At 38.9% G+C, this 19194-nt stretch overlaps 1 long non-coding RNA gene across 2 annotated transcripts; it reads left to right on the forward strand.

Annotated features, from left to right (window-relative positions):
* Positions 1-826: 826 nt before the first annotated feature.
* Positions 827-15983, forward strand: LOC109937192. Of its 2 annotated transcripts, XR_007262262.1 has the most exons (4): positions 827-2447; positions 2553-2645; positions 10214-10353; positions 10458-15983. It is a non-coding gene; the product is annotated as an uncharacterized LOC109937192 (long non-coding RNA). The 2 variants fall into 2 exon arrangements; XR_007262261.1 differs by having other exon boundaries at positions 10214-15983.
* Positions 15984-19194: the final 3211 nt, after the last annotated feature.

A 19194-nucleotide genomic window follows, 5' to 3' on the forward strand; every position in this document is an offset into this window, starting at 1 on the left:
TTACCATAGCTAACCCACCTAACCTGCACATCTGTGAACACTACAGGGCAATTTTTAAATATGGCCAATCCACTTAACCTGCATTTGTTTTGACTTTGGGAGGAAGCTAGTGGAAACCCATGCAGATACAGGAAGAACATGCAAACTCCACCCAGTCGCCCAAGGCTGGAATTGAACCCAGGTCTCTGGCGTTGTGATATCATAGTGCTAACCACAGTGCCACAGACATTAAGCTTGCATGTTTAAAATTCCTATCTAAGAGGTGCTCGGTAAAGTGAGAGAGATGTGTCATATATGGTCCAGGACTTAGATATAGTAAAAATATAAAATACTGAAAATACCCAGCATTTTGACAGATACTGTTTTCAGAAGCATTATATCAGGTTCATTTAAGGGAAGAATGTTGTCTAGTGGTGATCGTGCCATAAATATGGATAGAAACACAAAAAAAAAGTTACGGTTATTTTGTGTATTATTGTAGTGTTGTCACTGTTACTGTTTAGGAAACACTGATTATATAAATGCTTTGTGTCACAAAAATACACAACCAATTGAGTGGTTTGGGGAAATTCTAACCTGTTTCCAATATCTATTCTTTATTTCATTGACTTCCCACTGTGGATGTTTTAATGATGACTGCTTTGCTCTGTCACTCTAACTTCGTAACTATTATTTGTCTATGTCCATTAGATAACTTCAAGGAGTCTTGGGCCCTACCTCTTGCTGAGGAACCTTTGTGCTTGCTTGAGTATTTGGTGCAGTTGTCCACAATGAATGACTTTCAAAATAAAGTGCTGCGTGAAGTCTTGCAGAGGTTACCAGTACCTTGAAATAACCGATTATTCTATATGGAAAGTAATTGCAATAGATCTTTAAATAAGCAGGTTGCTGTCTCAGCCATTATAAGACATGGTATGCTGCATTGGCCTGACTTTTCCAATCTGCAAAAATTGCTTTCCTGTTCTAACCATTGCATCTTAGCAAGGATAAAAGAATTCATCAAGTTGTAATCAAAAAAGTGGATGCTTGGAACCACAAATTACTATACTCGCTACTGTTTCCCAGACAACTACAGGGTAGCCAACAAACATTTTTGAATACATCGACGTCGCTCAGGAACTCAGGAGGGAAAACCTCTGCTTTCACAATGTGAACATTACAAGCAAGCCCGCAATTTTATTGCGAATCCATAGTTGCATTTGAAAAGGTGGTGGTGAACTTTTGATAACTGACCTGCTCGGTCATTTCAAAGACCAGTTAAGAGTGAATCATGTCACTATGGTTCTAGTATTGCATGTAGACTAGAATAGGTAAGGGCAGCAGGAGCAAGGCCGGCTTTCATTCAACTGCTATCACTAAGGTTTCTCTTTGCCATGACGACTAAAATTGGTTGCTCTCAGGTACATGTATTTCCCCTGTAACGCAATAGTTGTGCTCTTGTATGACGTTGTGCAATAGAAAATCGCGTTATAGGGAAATCACTATAGAAACTCGCTATATTGTACAGCAGAAAGTTTGCATTATCCAAACAGTGTCAACTATTAATCAATCACGTTACAGCCAACATACATTAACGAAGCACGCGTTATTGCAGAAATACTTGTTTTTTTTCTTTGCGAAAAAGTGTTAAGAAAAGATGTGTGAAGCTATGCAAATAGAAAAATAGATCCAACAACTACAAGAAGCTTTTTGCTATATTTTTATGAAGAACGATGGGAACTTGAAAATAGAAACAAAGCTGTTATGGATTAAAATGACTTGGCCATTGTTACAGGGTGAATCATCGTAAAGGATTGGAAAGTGGCTAGTGATGACATGAATTTATTCAGTGCATAGTTGATAGCCATGAACCAACAATATTCCAATATAGATTTACAGTCTGTGCTGTAGAGTTGAGTTTTGCTTGAGAGAGAAAATAAGTTGAGGTTCCAGTTCTTGTTATCCAGTGATTACGGTCAGAAATGCTAAGAGAATGCTTGTGATTGTAAGGGAAGTAATTGGAATTCAAACATTGGTATGACCTGGCATGCAGATACTTGTGCAGTGATGCTTGATCCAATGAAGTCTTGTATAAAATCATGCTATTTTGGTCTCTGTATAGTAAATTGTATTTGTTTCTGCAATGGGTCCAAGATTTGCTGTACTGTAAAGTTGCTAGAATTTAAGGAAAGTGACAAGTCGGCATAAGTAGATTGGAACTAGATATCAGAAGAGATCACCTGTTCCTTTTTGTGCTCGTTTTATTGCTTGACCTTTATCTCAAACTCTTTTTGATTCCTTTACTAGGAAAAGAAACTTTTGTCTTTTGTCTTTTATTTTAGGGATCAATTCTTGCCCTCCCCCTCTACTGGTTCCCTTGGACCCCAGATTAAAACGTGCCTCAAATAATTCCTCAGCAGTCAGTTTGAAGATACTCATAGTATTTCTTTTGCACAAGGAGACATAAGGTAGTTTTTTTACAGTATGTGTCAACTAATCATTTTTTGTGTTCCTTCTCCCCATTCAAGAGATTATATACAAACATGAGTTGACTGCCTTTTTAATTTTTGCAGGTGTATTTTATGCTTCACGAAATTTAGATGAAATGTTCAGATGGTGACAGGAATCTGAGACTGAATGCCAGTGCTAACTTGTTTCCAGGATAGGTAAGAGTTATATTGCTAAAATTAAAACATTTATTTGGCTTTCCTCTTGGTGAGTCAGTATGAGAGAGTATGAATGAAACAGCTTCTCCTCTGTGGGTGTTTATTCTTTGTTCTATTTGTCCTGCTGACCTTTCCATGAAAATTTAGTTTTAATACTTGATGCACAATAGCACTGTAAAGTTTTACTCACTTTTACGCTGATAGAGTTTTTTGTGAACTTGACTAATCTGGATGACGTCGAGATTGCTTTTGAATTCTGATCTTGGTTAAGGGTCACGATTACCAGACCCCAATTTGCACTTAGCCTTGGCCTGCGTTTGCTGCGTTGCGGTCTTGTTTGTCTTCAGAGATAGTTATAGTACCACCAATATATATATATAGATATAAATTAGAAATGGGCAATACAAAATGGCATATAATTGACATATTTTAAGTAGTCATGTACCTACAAATGTGTTTTGTCGACTTATTCTCTTAAACTGATTCCTCGAGCATTGACCTTTTACAATTTGATGGCTCGGCGGTTAACACTGCTACCTCACAGCGCTGGGAACCCGGGTTCAATTCCACTCTTGGGTGACTGTGAGGAGTTTGCACGTTCTCCCTGTGTCTGCGTGGGTTTCCTCCGGGTGCTCTGGTTCCCTCCCACACTCCAAAGATGTGCAGGCTAGGTGGATTGGCATGCTAAATTGCCTTGTGTTCAGGGATGTGTAGATTAGGTGGGTTATAGGGTGATGGGTCTGGGTGGGATGCTGTGAGGGCTGGTGTGGACTTGTTGGGCCGAAGGGCCTGTTTCCACACTGTAGGGATTCAATGATTTTATTCTACTTAAGACCATTAGACTTTTCGTCTCTCTGGTTGGTCCCAGCTTTTAAAAACAGAATAAACAATCTCTGAAGTGATTGTTTTGCTAAATACTATTTCTATTTCTTCTGAAAATTTGATTTTATCAGCCTTGGTTACTTTTCGAGGCAGTCTATTCCACACTAATCTGTTAAATCTAATTTGTTGATACCGTTTGTGTTTGAACTTGATTCCACATCATCTAATTTTCATTTGCTATTTGTTTATCTGTTGAAGCCCTGAAAGAGATGTCTGTTGGAATAAGGTGATCTCTCCAGGCACCAATACTCTTCTGTAATCAAACTCTGCTCAGGTATCTGATGCTAGATATTAGAGAGACACAACACCTTAGGTGGAGGGGCAGAGGATAAAGGTGAAGGAATAAAAGGAGGAGAGCAAGAATGGTGAACTTGTTGAAATTAATCACCGGCATATATGAATTGCAGTCAGAACCCCTTTGTGAGCAAGAAGAGGCATGAATTATCCTACACTAAAATACTTTGTTGATTTAAAAAATAACAGTGCATCCCTGATACAGCCTGACTTCCCTTTACCAATTACATCGGTGAGCACCAACAGAGTTCAAAAACACAGTTCCCATTCCCACCCTTAAAGTTTGCCGGGATTCCTGTCACTCAAATCTGGACCAGGTTGCAACCGCTGCTTTTCTAAATGCATTCTCCATCAAACCATGTGGCATTGGGCCCAATCTGTGCCTGAAGTATAAAGAGGATAAATGAACAAAAGTCAAGATGCTAAAAAGAATTCAGATACTTGGTACAATTGCTTTCATTTTTCAAATTTACTGATCAGTTGAGTCAAATGCTACGTAATTTCGATGTAATTCTAAAACTTTGCTTCGACAGGACGGTTTCCTAAATTTCAAAAGCAGGCATCAAGAAAAAGTCACAGAAACCGGGCAGCCTGAATCAACAAAACTCACTCAAAGATAAATGTGCATTCTTTATACAAGCATTGCAGAATAGGAACATTATATCAAATTGCCATGAAAAAACATGAATGAGCAGATGATTTTCCTAGCATCTGGTTTAAAATCGTTCAAGTGAAGGAACTGATGGTTTTATGAATGGTATAATAAATTTTGAGCATCTGTAGAAGGTACAAGCCAAATTCAGATGTACAAGGGAACAGGGATCAGAGTGGGAACGTATACTTAAAACGGAGAGAATATTTTGTGTAGAGCGTATGCATTAGCATAGACCAACTGAGTTTTCTGTTTCCATGCATTTTATGCAAAACTTGACTGTGCAGCAATCCCTGTTATTTGGATGTTGGTCATGCTTTAATAGTACCATTTTCGGAGAATATTTTCTTGTGGAACATGCACAGTCCCAGCCAGCGTCTCTGCAATTTGTAAAATCCATGGCAGCTAAAGATAGTTCATACCCTTATGCTGTTTATTTTTCAATCGAAGTGATCAGTTTAGGTCAAATGGCATATAGTTTGTACAACTGTCTCTGATATGTTCTCTTGTACATTTCAGTTTGGCTTGTATCTTTGCATCGGTGCCATTTATTAGGTGCCATTATATAGGTGAGGCATGGTGGCTCAGTGGTTAGCACTGTGTTGCCTCACAGCGCCAGGGACACTGGTTTGGTTCCACCCTCAGGCAACTATCTGTGTGGAGTTAGCACATTCTCCCCGTGACTGCGTGGGTTTCCTCCGGGTGCTCCGGTTTCCTCCCACAGCCCAAAGTTGTGCAGGCTAGGTAGATTGGTCATGCTAAACTGCCCGTAGTGTTTAGGGATGTGTAGATTATGGGGTGCTCTGAGGGTTCGTGTGGATTTGTTGGGTCAAAGGGCCTCTTTCCACACTGTAGGGATTCTATTCTGTTATAGCTTTTTTACATCATACTCTTATTTTTCTCCTCCGTGAAATGGTGGATCATGGAGTTGTATAGCACATAAACAGGCCCTTAGGCCCAACTTATCCATGCCAACCAGGTTTCCTAAACCAAACTAGTCCCATTTTCCTGCATTTGGCCCATATTCCTATAAACCTTTCCTATCCATGTACCTGCCCAAATGTCTTAAATGTTATTGTACCCGCCTCTTAAGCTGAATTACTCTGGTACACTTGTGTTTGGAGGCTTTATTTTTGTCAAGTGAAAGCTACAGTGTTTTACGTAAGCCTATAGCAGTCCATGTTTTATATAACCTCGTTACTTTTTAATGAGTTCTACATTTAGTTTGTAGTGTCTTTTACTTTATATTCCATAGGGAGCAAATTTATAAACTTGTACCTAGTGATAATTTTCAGTTTGTATGTTAATGCCAGATCCTCCAGGTATTTCTTCAGTGACTAAGTGTCACTTTTCCATTGTTTAGAGTTAGCTTAGATAGAGGTGATGTTAATTGGATTGTTGCACTCCTCCCTTGGATTTTGGGAAATCTCTTTATGAGCTCTTTGCCATTGCTCAAGTCATTTATCCAACAGTATTCACTGCATTTAATCCGTGACTCTGGCTGCAAGACTTCAGCCCCTGTTGTGTACGATATGTTTGGTTGAGTGCTCCCAGCATCTCCTGTCACATCACATTTGCATAAAAGAGGACGGATAACCACATTTGAGCAAAGAAATGAAAATGCTCAGCACCAAACCTGTCAGCTTTGTTCGTAAGTTAATTGTGAAAAATTTGATTTGCTTTGTTTTCAGTCTTTGTTATGACAACGCCCTTTACGCTTGCTTTGGTTTGTGCTGTCTTGCATGTAGCTTTTAAAGAGAAGACACCTATTTTACCCCCATACCCACCCAGGGGATTGCTTACTTCAGTCTAACTAACTCTTAGTACTGGTTCATCTCTGGCTAAATTAGGCTTATGTGGTAGACCCATGCACAATTAAAATTCACGAAAATTTGCACATTTACACTCCTGTTTGGGTAACTCACTGTTTTGGAGACTAAATTTATTAATCAAAACATTTAGTGGTTAATAATCACAATCTTCAAATTGATTTTGTAAAACACTCATTTGAAAATAGCAGGATTGCGATGATTTGACAGAGTTTTGAACGTCCGTATTATTTACATGACTGAAATAGACTTTTTGTATTGGAGTCTGGTGTCATCTCTAAATTTATAAGGAGCAAATGTTACTTTTTGTTCTGACACATTCTACGTGGTTCTGCATCATTCAGTTTTAAGATTTAATGGCAGTCATTTAGTAGTAAAATTGGATTAAATGATCTGCAGTTAAATTCATGGATCAAGATATTTATGATCTTTTTGATGTTATTTCTGATTGAACTATAAATATCATTGTGTGTTTAATTACAGATAGGTGAATTGTAACTTTTAACTTTTACACAAATTCACCAGCAGTTGAAGGAAAGTGCATATGTGCAAATTTGTTGGATTCATAATTACAACGAAATGTTGCAATATAATTACTAGTTCCCATTTTCCAACTTGCTGTCTGATTTTTTTTTCAGCTATTATATTAAGCCTTGTTGCATTAACTTGGTTAGCATAAGCCAGCATATTATATAAGATGGCTTTCATAGGGTCACTGGGTTATAAGTGTTGGACTTGGGGCTCCAGCTTCTTGAAAATATGAGTACTCCACTCACGTTTGAGTATTAGTATAGGAATGTAAATTGGGTTACCTAAATATGTACATGTTTTCACAAATTTTGAGATTATCTGGCTAGAGTTTTGCATTGGTAGCTAGTGGTAGGTGGTACATAATCAACTTTTATTGCTTTATGTAGCAAACTTTCTTTAAATTATGGTAATCATTTAATTATTCGTGCACCAAGGGTTTGGCGGATAACATCAGAAGTTTGTTTCTCTTCAAATTTCTTTGGTTTCTTGAGAAGTGCCTCTTCCTGCTTATTTGTTTGATTGTTTGTCGTTGCCATGATAACGTGATAGGTGAGTGTCAACAATGTGATCCCCCCACCATTTTATCACTAAAATTTGACTTTTCTATTACTGAGACAAAATACTGGATTAATGCATAGGTTTATGGGAGCCCATACCCAAGAAAGCTTGCAAATACGGGGGAATTGGCAGACCTCTTCACAACATAAAAATTGCACACGGGCAATTTGACCAGGACAACCTTTAATCTTCTGTGTCTTGAAAAGGAGCTGGTTTCACTCATTTGCAAGGATCTTATTAACATTGGCACATGTGGATGTAGTTGTATTGTGGTCATGTTACTGGACTACAATCCAGAGCTGAGCTAGTCCCACATGACAGGAGGAGAATTTAAATTCTGTTATTTTAAATAAAAATGACATTTAAAAACCTTTTGTCAGTAGTGGGAACCATGATACTACCAGATTGCCATAAAAAGCAGAGAAAGTTCAATATCCTGTAGGGAAGAAAAACTGTCACCTTTGCGAAGGGAAAAACAGAGTTAACATTTTGGGTCCGGTGATCCTTCTTCAATTCCAGCAACTTTGTTTTTGTTCCTGATTTTCAGTATCCGCAGTTTTTTCGGTCTTTGTCGCCTTTCCCTGCTCTGGCCCATGCATAGCTTCCAAGCTACAACATAGTTGATTTTTAAATTGCTTCTGAATTGGCCTGGCAAGTCACTCGTATTTTTTATCAGCACAGTTCTGAGAACTGGTAATCCATGTAGATTGCAGCAGTTGAAGATGGTGGCATATTACCACATTGCTCAGAGCAGTTAGGGGTGGGCAATAATGTTGCCACATAGCCAGCAGTTTCTACATTTCATGAAAAGAGTATTGAAATTTGGACCCCTGTTAGCAAAATGAGCAAATGTCAGAATCAATCAAATCAGTGTTGTGGCTATATGTAACACCCTAATTACAACAGTGGGGAAATATTACTTGAGCATTGTCATCTCCCATTCCAGACTCCCACCTCCCCCCCCCCCCCCCCACCCCCCACCACCCAAAACAAAAAGGCAGTAAATCTTGGATGGAAGGGAGAGAAAACTGGCTGTATCCAACCAGCAACTGCAATGGTTAAAAACTCAATTTTGGATGGCAATATTAGAGTTAATGACATTGGGGCTACGAGACTAATACAAGATTTGTTTTTGTGGGAGTGACTTTTCTTATTTGGAGGAGATGGCTGGGTTACTGTGATCAATATTTTGCACTTTATAATTCTGCAGATCTTAGATTCATGAGTGCTTCAAATTTGGATTCATTGAATGATTTTGGATTCATTCATTCAATCCAAAGCTTGAGTTGGATCATTGTTTCTAAGCTCCCAAAGGACAAATTCAGATCAGCGAAAGTCCTGTCAAGGCACGTAGCTTGAGATAAGAAATCACAAGTTCGTGAGAACAAAGCAGGAGTAGGCTGTTTTACTAATTGATCTGGCTCTCATGGCTTTCTTGTCCATCAAAAATCTGTCTAACTCAGCCTTGACTGAATGACTTGACTTCTGCTGTTGCCTGGGGAATAACTGTAAAAGAGGAAATTTCTCCTCATCTGTTTTAAATGGATAACTCCTTATTTTTAAACTCTGCTCACAGTTCTAGATATCTCCATGAGGAAAAAGCTGCCTCAGAATTTTGTATATTTCAATAAGGTCATGTGTCATTCTTCTAAACTTCAATAAGCATGGATTCAAACACTTTCCTCATAAGACTACCCATTCATCCCAGCAAACAGTGAACCTCTCTGCGCCACTTTCTTCATGAGTAACAAGACCAAATCGTAACACAGTACTCCAGGCCCAGTCTCTCTCAAGCCGAATACAACAGGCAGAACTTCCTTACTTTTACACTTAGGCCAACATTCTGTTTGCCTTCCTAATTTATACACTGTACCTGCATGCTAAGTTTTTGTGAATCATGTTACTGATTGAGAGAAATGGAATTTTTTTTTGCTTTTATTCTTGTGCCTCTGTTGTTAGTAAAAAGGTACATGTTTTAAACCCCTTTTGGGTGTGGTGATCTTTTTCTAATCATAGGCTCTAAACAGGCTTTCTGGTAAATTTAAATTAGAATTAAAGGTAAATGTTTACTTACATGACACCCTAAAATATAAAAAATGACTATAGAGTATCCCTGTGAAGTGTTTGTTTGGCTGGGTTAATAATAAAAAAGGAGTGTTCAGTTATTTTGTTTAAAAGAGTAAGTTGCCTATCAAAGTGTTGTTCAGTTAATCATGCGTTTACGCTATTATTACAGTAAACACCTTAATGCATGAAATCTTGATGTGTCACTCTTTCAACTATTAACTGGAGGTGCAAATCTATGGGGATGATATCACATCTTATGTTGTAAGGAGAGATTTTTTTTAGCTTCTCTTTTCCTTTCTATAAGCTTGTACAAACTTCAGTTTTCATTTGTCTTGCTAATTTTCTCTCATTCTCCAGTTTTTATTTTCATCATTCTTTGTTGATTTCTACAGTCATCTTGGCTACCTGTCATCTTTGCCACATTATAAATGGTTACCAATTTTGTTTTTATTGAATAAAAAAAACTTTGAACTCAAAATTAAAAGAAGAAAATTGATCAAAAAATGGTAATTTGGCCTGTGCCAAAAAAAAATTCATATTGTTAATTAGGACACGGGCATCCATGTAGGAGAAGACAGTAAAATCTACAAATCTGCAGTTTCTTAAGGACAATGAGATATATTTCTTGTGGCAAAAGTTTTGATTTTTGACGAAATTGGTAAACTTATTTTGCTTTTTTGTTTACAAATGTAAATTCACAGTGTAGTAATGTAGTTTTATAAGAATTGAAGTTGCAATTTCTCTCTCTTTTTCAGTCCTCCCTGTTCCTGAGTAAATTGGTTCCTTTGGTTTGATTGATTCTGAGAAGTCTGATAAATTCACCGTGCGTTCTGCAGACTCTGCCACATATGGGACAAGTGCTGCTTGAAAGGTTGGGTAAATAGGTTGCCCAGAGGTTTGTGCAATCTGTATTGTGTCTCAACTTTGCCTCTACATTGCTGACAAACTCTTTAGTTATGTTCAATGTCTTCTCAAATGAGATTTCTTTATCTTTGCCAGCTACAAGCCAGGGGGCTCTGCTCCGTTTGACCTCTTCAAGAAGCTTAGCAGCCCTTCAAGGTGTTTCCACTGTCCTGATCGGAGTATCTTGCCACGATCAAGTTCCGGGTCGAGCATTTGCTTTGGAATTCTGGTGTCAGGCACATGAACAGCTTGTCTCACCCAGCAAAGCTAATTTGGAGTGATTAGCACCTTGATGCTGGGTGATGAGGCTTGGGAGAGGCTCTGCTGTTGAACCATCTTTCTTGACACCTGATTTGTCGGATCTTGCCGAGGCACCTTGCTATTAATTCTCCAGAGCTTTGAGGCAGTACGCCAGTATTGCATGCAAAGCACCCCAAGAATGTATGTCTTATAAGACCTAAACAGGAAGGAGAGTTTTCACAAACAACAATTGCAAGTTAGCTGCACTTGCTTTGCTTTTTTTTTAAAAGCAAAATATATTGGTGAAGCTTATTTTTGTTTAAAAATGCATTATGTTGTGGCAAGGCCCTTTAGGTAATTGGTGCATGTTTAAATTTCTCTTTAAATGTCAAGTCTCTATGGAGGTCGTAACAAATAGAACATTCAAAGAAATTGTGCTGCCGTTTTTTTTAATATTGAGTATGGGCATAATGACGAATATTGAGTGCGAAAATTTTTGTGGTTGAACAGAAATTATTTGGCACTTAATAGCATGGATTCATTCCACAGTTTAGTTCCTGCATCGACTTAAAGCACTTCTCCCCAAAGACAACATTTTAAAAAAAATGTGATTAGTTCACTTTCATCAATAACCTGAAACAAGAAAGCACACACAGACAAGAGCAACTCTGTGGAGATCACAGCGCAGTGTGCAGTAAAAATGTATGACCTAATAAGTTTATGTTTAGAGGCTCATTTGTTAAAACTCTTGGATTGCTAATTTGTGTCTGCAAGATGAATGGATGAGATATCTGTAATGTGTGAGATTAATAATGATGGATGAGGAGTTTTTTTACCCCAATGTTTGTGGCTTTAAACCTTTGGAAGGAAGACACCCATCATGGGGGAGCATTGTATTTTGAATGTATGTAAGATATGCTCCACTCCTGTATTCAGTCATGTGCTGCTTATTGATAGATTTGTTAGTGCTTTAGTTTAATGTTATTTTACAACAATTTGATATGTTATGTGGACAGTAACTGTGGAAACTTTTTTTTAAAAATAGTTATCATAGAATCCCTGCAGTGTGGAAACAGGCCCTTCGGCCCAACAAGTCCACACCGAACCTCAGAGCATCCCACCTAATCTACACATTCCTGAACACTATGGACAATTTCCCATGCCAATCCACCCTAGCCTGCACATCTTTGGACTGTGGGAGGAAACCGGAGCACCTGGAGGAAACCCACGCAGACACTGGGAGAATGTGTAAACTCCACACAGCCTGAGGGTAGAATCGAACCCGGGTTCCTGGTGCTGTGAGGCAGCAGTGCTAACCACTGAGCCACCGTGCCACCCCCTATAATAAAGGAATTGTTTGATCACTCTGAAATATAGTTGTGGGAGCTTGAGCCTAGTGTGTATCTTTTAATGGCTCCATGATCTGCACGGAACACCAAAACAAGTAACAAATGAGTGACATGGGATTGCACTGCTTTGGCATAGATTTTGTTTCAAAGTTTGGAAGCCTTTAATGCACATTAATGCTCTTTCACCTAACCAGCTTGCTCCTCTAAAGTTCTATCCGATACGGTGATAAAACTTAGATACTCAGTGGTTTTAGTGGCAACAGTGCATAAGATAGGCACAGCAGTTCATTTGAATCTGGTACATACATATTGTTTCTGTGCAGGATACATTATCTTGTTTTCTCCATTAGTTCCTCTCTGTTTTAGTTGCTGTAAATGTGATAATTTCTAGTTTTTGTGCAATTCAAGTTTTTTGCTCTGATTTGTAGAAATACTAACCAATCTGTTGCTACCACTTCTCTACCTTCCTCTTACTCTTCTTTTCTCCTCCCTTCTTCTAATTTTAAGCCTAAAATCTGCAGTGGTTTGATGATTACTGTAAATGTTGCATTTGTGGAAGAGTTAACCTACCATACGGTGTTTCTAAGATTATTTTTTGAAGTTGGTGGCCAGCTTCTTTTATAAATAGGAGACAGATACAATGGGGAGCATTAAATTACCCCTGTTCTCTCCTTGGTTTTTCAACCCATTAAAAAAAATGAGCAAATTAAAATGCAAAAATAGAAATATGTAGACAAAATTGAAAATTAATTTAATCAAATAGTTGTTTATCATTGCTTTGCTTTCATTTTTTGAAAAGACTTTCACAGGAAGTGGATGTTTCTGGGAAGGCCAACATTTAGTGCCCATCCCTAATTGCCCTTAAGCAATTCTCAGCAATGTGTGCCTTGCTTAAGTCATTTCAGAGGGTATTTAAGTGTCAGTCACATTGCTGTGGATTTGAGTTTGCATGTAGGCCAGATCAGGTAAATATGGCCAATTTCCTTCCCCAAACAGTATCCGTGAACCAGAAGATTTTTCCTGCCAATGGATGATAGCTTTCAATTTCAATTTCAATTTTGATGAACTGCAGTTATTAATTGACTTCAAATTCTAATATGTGCCATGGTAGTTTTCAGAGCTCTGTCTTTGAGGGTATTAACCTGTGCCTCTGGATTGCTAGTCCAGTGGCGTTGCCACTACACCACCATGTTTGCCCATCTTGTTATGGTGAATTGAAAGCAAAATATTGGGCATGATGGATTCTGAAATAAAAACAAAATTCTGAAAACACAGGTCAGAAAGCATTGGTGGAGAAAGAAATTGAGTTTAAAGTTTCAGGTCAATGAAGGCCTTATTATAGTTTTCATCCATTATTGATCTGATCTATTCTTCAGGCAATATTTTTTGTAACAAAAAACAACCTACAAAGCTAATTCAAATAATCATCTAAATCGAAGATAGTCATATGGAAGAACAAAACACAAGCTTTGCTGATAAAGATGTATTATCCCTAAGTTTTTTGTCTTATGCTCAACAGAACATTTGCAAGAATACTGTGGTAAAGAACAACCTTTTCATACTAAAAACTGAAAGAACTGTGGATGCTGTAAATCAAACAAAAACAGAGGTTGCTGGAAAAGCTCAGCATGTGTGGTAGCATCTGTGAAGAGAAATCAGAGTTCATGTTTCAGGTCTTCCTCAGAAGTTTTTCATACTGTATGATTGGTTACTAACTGGTGGTGTTTCCATGAGAATGTATCTTGGTCTGAATAGCACAAATTTCTTTGGATGCATTCTCTCTGACAACGCTATTACCAATTAGAATTACTTTTAATTGTAAAAAGAACTTATGCGACCAATTAATTTGATGGAAGGAACTTGCGTACGATGAGGATTTCATCCTACATTCTTTGAAGTTAGTTACTTTTCCCAAACAAATAGTAGTGATAGCAATAGTATCATTTTTTGTTGGCAGTTTTTTGAATGTAAAGTCAGTTACTGGCAGACAGTATATATACACTGGTGCAGTATAGATGGGTAGTTTTGGCAAAGATCGTTGAAGATGGCTTGAAAGTAGCCAGTTGTATAGAAGTTCGTGATCGTGATGGTTTTCACAAGTAGTTTGAGTTCTGAACAAAGTTTGCAGTAGAACTGCAGAAGACTGTAATGCTCCAGGACAGCCTTCCTGCATCAGAATAAGTAATGAAGGCAAATCTTCTCAAAATCTTTCAAGGAGCTTTGACATGACTTAGGATACAGTCCTGTTTTGTGTGTTTTTGTCAAAATGATCATCCTCTAACTCTTAGGAATTCCCTAAAAATACTGATTGTATCGGATATATAGCTTACTACATAAATGTACATTCTCAAATGAAGTTGAGATCACCTTCAAGCAGTCAGTTGTGAGGGAAAAAATGTCTATTGATGACTACTTGTCATACGAAGATGTCTGGATAAACATATGGATGATAATGGAATAGTTTAGGTTAGATGGGCTTCGGATTGGTTTCACAGGTCGGCGCAACATCGAGGGCCGAAGGGCCTGTACTGTGCTGTAATGTTCTATGTTCTATTATATCAGATGGTGATCTTTTCTAATTTGGTCACCATCTTGATTCAATTTTACAATCAGGGATATAAAAAATTATTCCATTTTTGCCAGTATAATATGACAGGTTTTAAGTTGTGTTCAATATTTTGTTTTTTGAAAATAACCTTCATGAGAAAACTGAAAACTAGTGGATTGAGGTTATGTCAATAAAGCATGAAGTAAAATCAAATGTAATATTCTTCTCTCTGTCACCAGGTGTATAGTGTGTAGGAGATTGCAAGTCTTTAATGGTATTTATTTAAGTTAAATATTGCTGTAGCTGCTCAAAATACTATACTGTTATAACTCTGGTACAGTGGAAACGTCATTTGTGAAAAGGATGTAGATTTGTTAGACTGAGCTGGGCAATTTGCTTATTTAAATTCAATATTCCGAAAAAAATGCATTTATCTTAGAATGTTTTCTGAGCTTCTGAAGTGAGTGAAGTATTAATGTCATTGCAAATCAAAGCTGATTTACTGAAAGTAAATGATCCAATGTTGGGCTGACTGTGTTTCATCAATCTATAATTTCTTACCTATATATTGAATAGATTGGAGAATTAATTCTGATATAACAGTATCAGATTTCCGTTAATAACTTATTTTCAAGCTTCTGAAGAAACTTTTCCAGCAACTTACAAAAAAGATTTTTTCAATTTATTACATTTGACCAAATAATTTTGCAACACAGTCAGTATTAATTCTGATTTCATTTGGGTAATTTGTAAATATTTCTGTTAATTTTACCGCTGTCAATACAGCCTGTGAAATGCAGTGGCTGTAAGATGGATCATTAAAATTAATCAGTTTTACTTAATGCATGGTAAATGACTTCCCGGGTTATTCAAAATGTTTAGCGTAACAGACCCAATATAGCCAGCTGCTGCTTTTAAAATTAATTGATGTGATATAGGCATCGCTAGTTGGGCCAACATTTATTACCTGCCCCTAGTTGCCCTTGGGAAGATGGTAGTGAGCTACCTTCTTGAACCTCTGAAGTCCATGTGCTGCAGGTCGACACACAATGTCGTGAGGGAGGAATTTCCTGGATTTTGACTTGGCAACACTGAAGGAATGGTGATATATTTCCAAGTCAGGATTGCATGTGGTTTGGAGGGGAACTTGCAAGTCGTGATGTTCCCTTACATCCCTTATCCTACCAGACGGTAATTGTCATGGGTTTGGAAGGTGGCATCAAAGGAGTTTTGGTGAATTTCTGCAGGGCTGCTTAAGATGTTAGACACTGCTGCTACTGAGCATCCATAGTGGAGGTGGTTAATGTTTATGGATGTGATGCTAATTAAGCAGTGTCTTGACACTGTCAAACTGTTTAAGTCTTGTTGAACTACAGTTATCTGGGCATGTGGGAATATCTGTTCTGAAGAAGGGTCACTGGATTCAAAACATTAACTCTGCTTTCTTTCTATAGATGCTGCCCGACCTGGTGAGGTTTTCCAACCAGTTTCTGTTCTTGTTTCTGATTTCCAGAACTGCAGGTTTTTTTTGTGAGGAATATTTTAATACACTCCTGACTTATGTCTTGTAGATGGTGGACAGGCTTTGGGAAGTCAGGACACGAGTTACTCACTGCAGGATTCCTAGCTTGTGATGAACACATTACAAACAGTCACAACTGCATTAGCAAAGTTTGGTTATTTCAAAGCTTTCAACATCTGTGCTGTATTACAGTTTTTGAATTAAATATTCAACTCTGTGATTTTTGTTTTAAAAAAGTTTTTGTCTAATCTTGTTAAATTATTTACATAATTCTATTGTCAAATTGAGTCAAGAATAGAGAACCAGTACAAAACAGGAGACTCTAATCTTGAAAACTAACATGTTGATCCAGAATCTGCCTTGATTATACAAGTATGTCATGAGAGGCTATCTGGTTGCCTTTACCAATACATATCCTTAAAATATTTTCTTTTCATCATTTTAAAGCAGTCTAACAAAATGAAAATATTAAACATTTGAAGAAGTAGTCTAGTTGGGATTGCCTGACTGGTGACACAAATGATTTTGACACAAGCTAAGTTCTCTACTCAGACCCATTTGCTCCTTTCACCTGCAAAACATTTGGCTGCCAATGATTTTCTAGTCTTGAGGTTGGTTGGCTCGCCGAGCTGGTTTGTTGTTCCGCAGATGTTTCGTTACCGTGCTTGGTAACATCCTCAGTGCAGCCTCTGATGAAGCGTCGGTGTGTTTTCCCGCCTGGCTTTTAAACTCTGGGGTCCGTTGCGATGGATTGCCTCACTTCCGGGTTTCCTCCGTAGTGGAATGTATACGGGGTCGAGTTCAATGTGTTTATCAATAGCCTGCTTCGTGGAGTGCCATGCTTCCAGGAATTCTCGTGCTTGTCTCTGCCTAGCCTGTCCCAGGATCTTGGTGTTGTCCCAGTCGAAGTCGTGGTTCTCCTTGTCCATGTGGATTGAGATGAGTGAGTATTGGTCGTGTCTTTTTGTAGGCAGTTGGTGTTCATGTACTCTTGTTAGTTTCCTTCCTGTTTGTCCGATGTAGTGTTCCTCGCAGTCTCTGCAGGGGATCTTGTAGATGACATTGGTCCTGTCCATGGCAGGGAGTGGGTCTCTAGTTTGGATGAGCACTTGTCGTAGGGTTGGTGTGGGTTTGTGTGCCACTCTGACACCCAGCGGTCGTAGAAGTCTTGTGGCGAGTTCTGACGTGTTCCTGATGTAGGGTAGTGTGATGAGTGTGTCGGGGCGTGTAGAATCTTTCTGATGCTGTTGCTGTAGGCATCTCCTGACCCAGTTCCTTGCCCAGTGAAGTAGTTGATGCTACTTCAGTAAACGTTTTTAAGAAAAAAGGCAGTTTTTTTTTGAACAATAAAGGAATTAAGGGACATGGTGAGAACGCGGGTAAGTGGATCTGAGTCCACGAAAAGATCAGCCATGATCTTATTGAATGGCGGAGCAGGCTCGAAGGGCCAGACGGCCTACTCCTGCTCCTAGTTCTTATGTTCTTATATCCATTATCCTTGAACACTTGGAAGAGGTATTCCTCCTCCTCTTGGCGTAGCTCTATGTTGCTGCAGTGTGTTGTTGCCCTTTTAAATAGTGTTCGCACGCAGCTTCGTTTGTGTCTGTTGGGATGGTGGCTTTTCGGTGTACTTTCGTTTGCAGTTCCCCTATCTCCGGACTCCTAGCAGAAACAGTGATGCAAAGACTGGAAAGGACTGCCCTTCCGCGAATCTAACCTAAAGTATGGATACGCTACGTAGATGACACCTTTGTCATCATTAAACGGACCAAACTAGAAGAGAGAGACAAACTCATAAACAACACCCTTACCAGAATAAAATTCACCAGAGAGGAGGAGAAGAACAAACAACTCCCATTCCTGGACGTCATGGAAGAGCGCAAGACAAATGGGGAACTGCAAACGAAAGTACACCAAAAAGCCACACACACAGACCAGGTATTGAACTTCAATAGTCACCATCCCAACACACACACACAAAGCTGCGTGCGAACACTATTTAAAGGGCAATAACACACTGCAGCAACATGGAACTACGCCAAGAGGAGGAGGAATACTTCTTCCAAGTGTTCAAGGATAATGGATATCCAAAGAACTGGGTCAGGAGATGCCTACAGCAACAGCATCAGAAAGATTCTACACGCCCCGACACACTCATCACACTACCCTACATCAGGAACACGTCAGAACTCGCCACAAGACTTCTACGACCGCTGGGCGTCAGAGTGGCACACAAGCCCACATCAACCCTACGACAAGTGCTCACCCGAACTAAAGACCTACTCTCCGCCATGGACAGGATCAATGTCATCTGCAAGATCCCCTGCAGAGACTGCGAGAAACACTACATCAGACAAACGGGAAGGAAACTAACAACAAGAGTACATGAACACCAACTGCCTACAAAAAGACACGACCAATACTCGCTCATCTCAATCCACATGGACAAGGAGAACCACGACTTCGACTGGGACAACACCAAGATCCTGGGACAGGCTAGGCAGAGACAAGCACGAGAATTCCTGGAAGCATGGCACTCCACGAAGCATGGTATTGATAAACACATTGAACTCAACCCCGTATACATTCCACTACGGAGGAAACCCGGAAGTGAGGCAATCCATCGCAACGGACCCCAGAGTTTAAAAACCAGGCAGGAAAACAACCGACGCTTCATCAGAGGCTGCACTGAGGATGTTACCGAGCACGGTAACGAAACGTCTGCGGAACAACAAACCAGCTCGGCGAGCCAACCAACCTCAACACCCACAACCTGAGCTACAGATCTACTCCAAAACCTTAGATCTTCCAGTCTTTTAGAGGTCACAGCAAGACAAAATGCTACTGATCTTGAAAATAATTACGCCAAGCAGTAATTATAATCACATTTCTAAGAAAAAAAATTCAGGTGCTACCAGGAAAAATCGATCAAATTATAAATCTCCTGATGAAATCAATCATAACCATTATTCCCACTTAAAAGCACATGAAGCAGTTTATAGTAACGTTCATTCATTTGATGGGAATCACATGGCACAATTTTCCTGCCAACAATTTTGGATAGTGAACCAAGTAAAAATGATTTATTCTGTATCAAATTGGTTACAAGGGTGTGTAATGAAAAACCATGCATCTCAGTTGCACAAAGTTGGTCCTGAATCCAAGAAGGAGGCA

Source organism: Rhincodon typus, chromosome 6, assembly GCF_021869965.1.
Source record: "Rhincodon typus isolate 14 chromosome 6, sRhiTyp1.1, whole genome shotgun sequence".
Lineage (NCBI taxonomy): Eukaryota > Metazoa > Chordata > Chondrichthyes > Orectolobiformes > Rhincodontidae > Rhincodon > Rhincodon typus.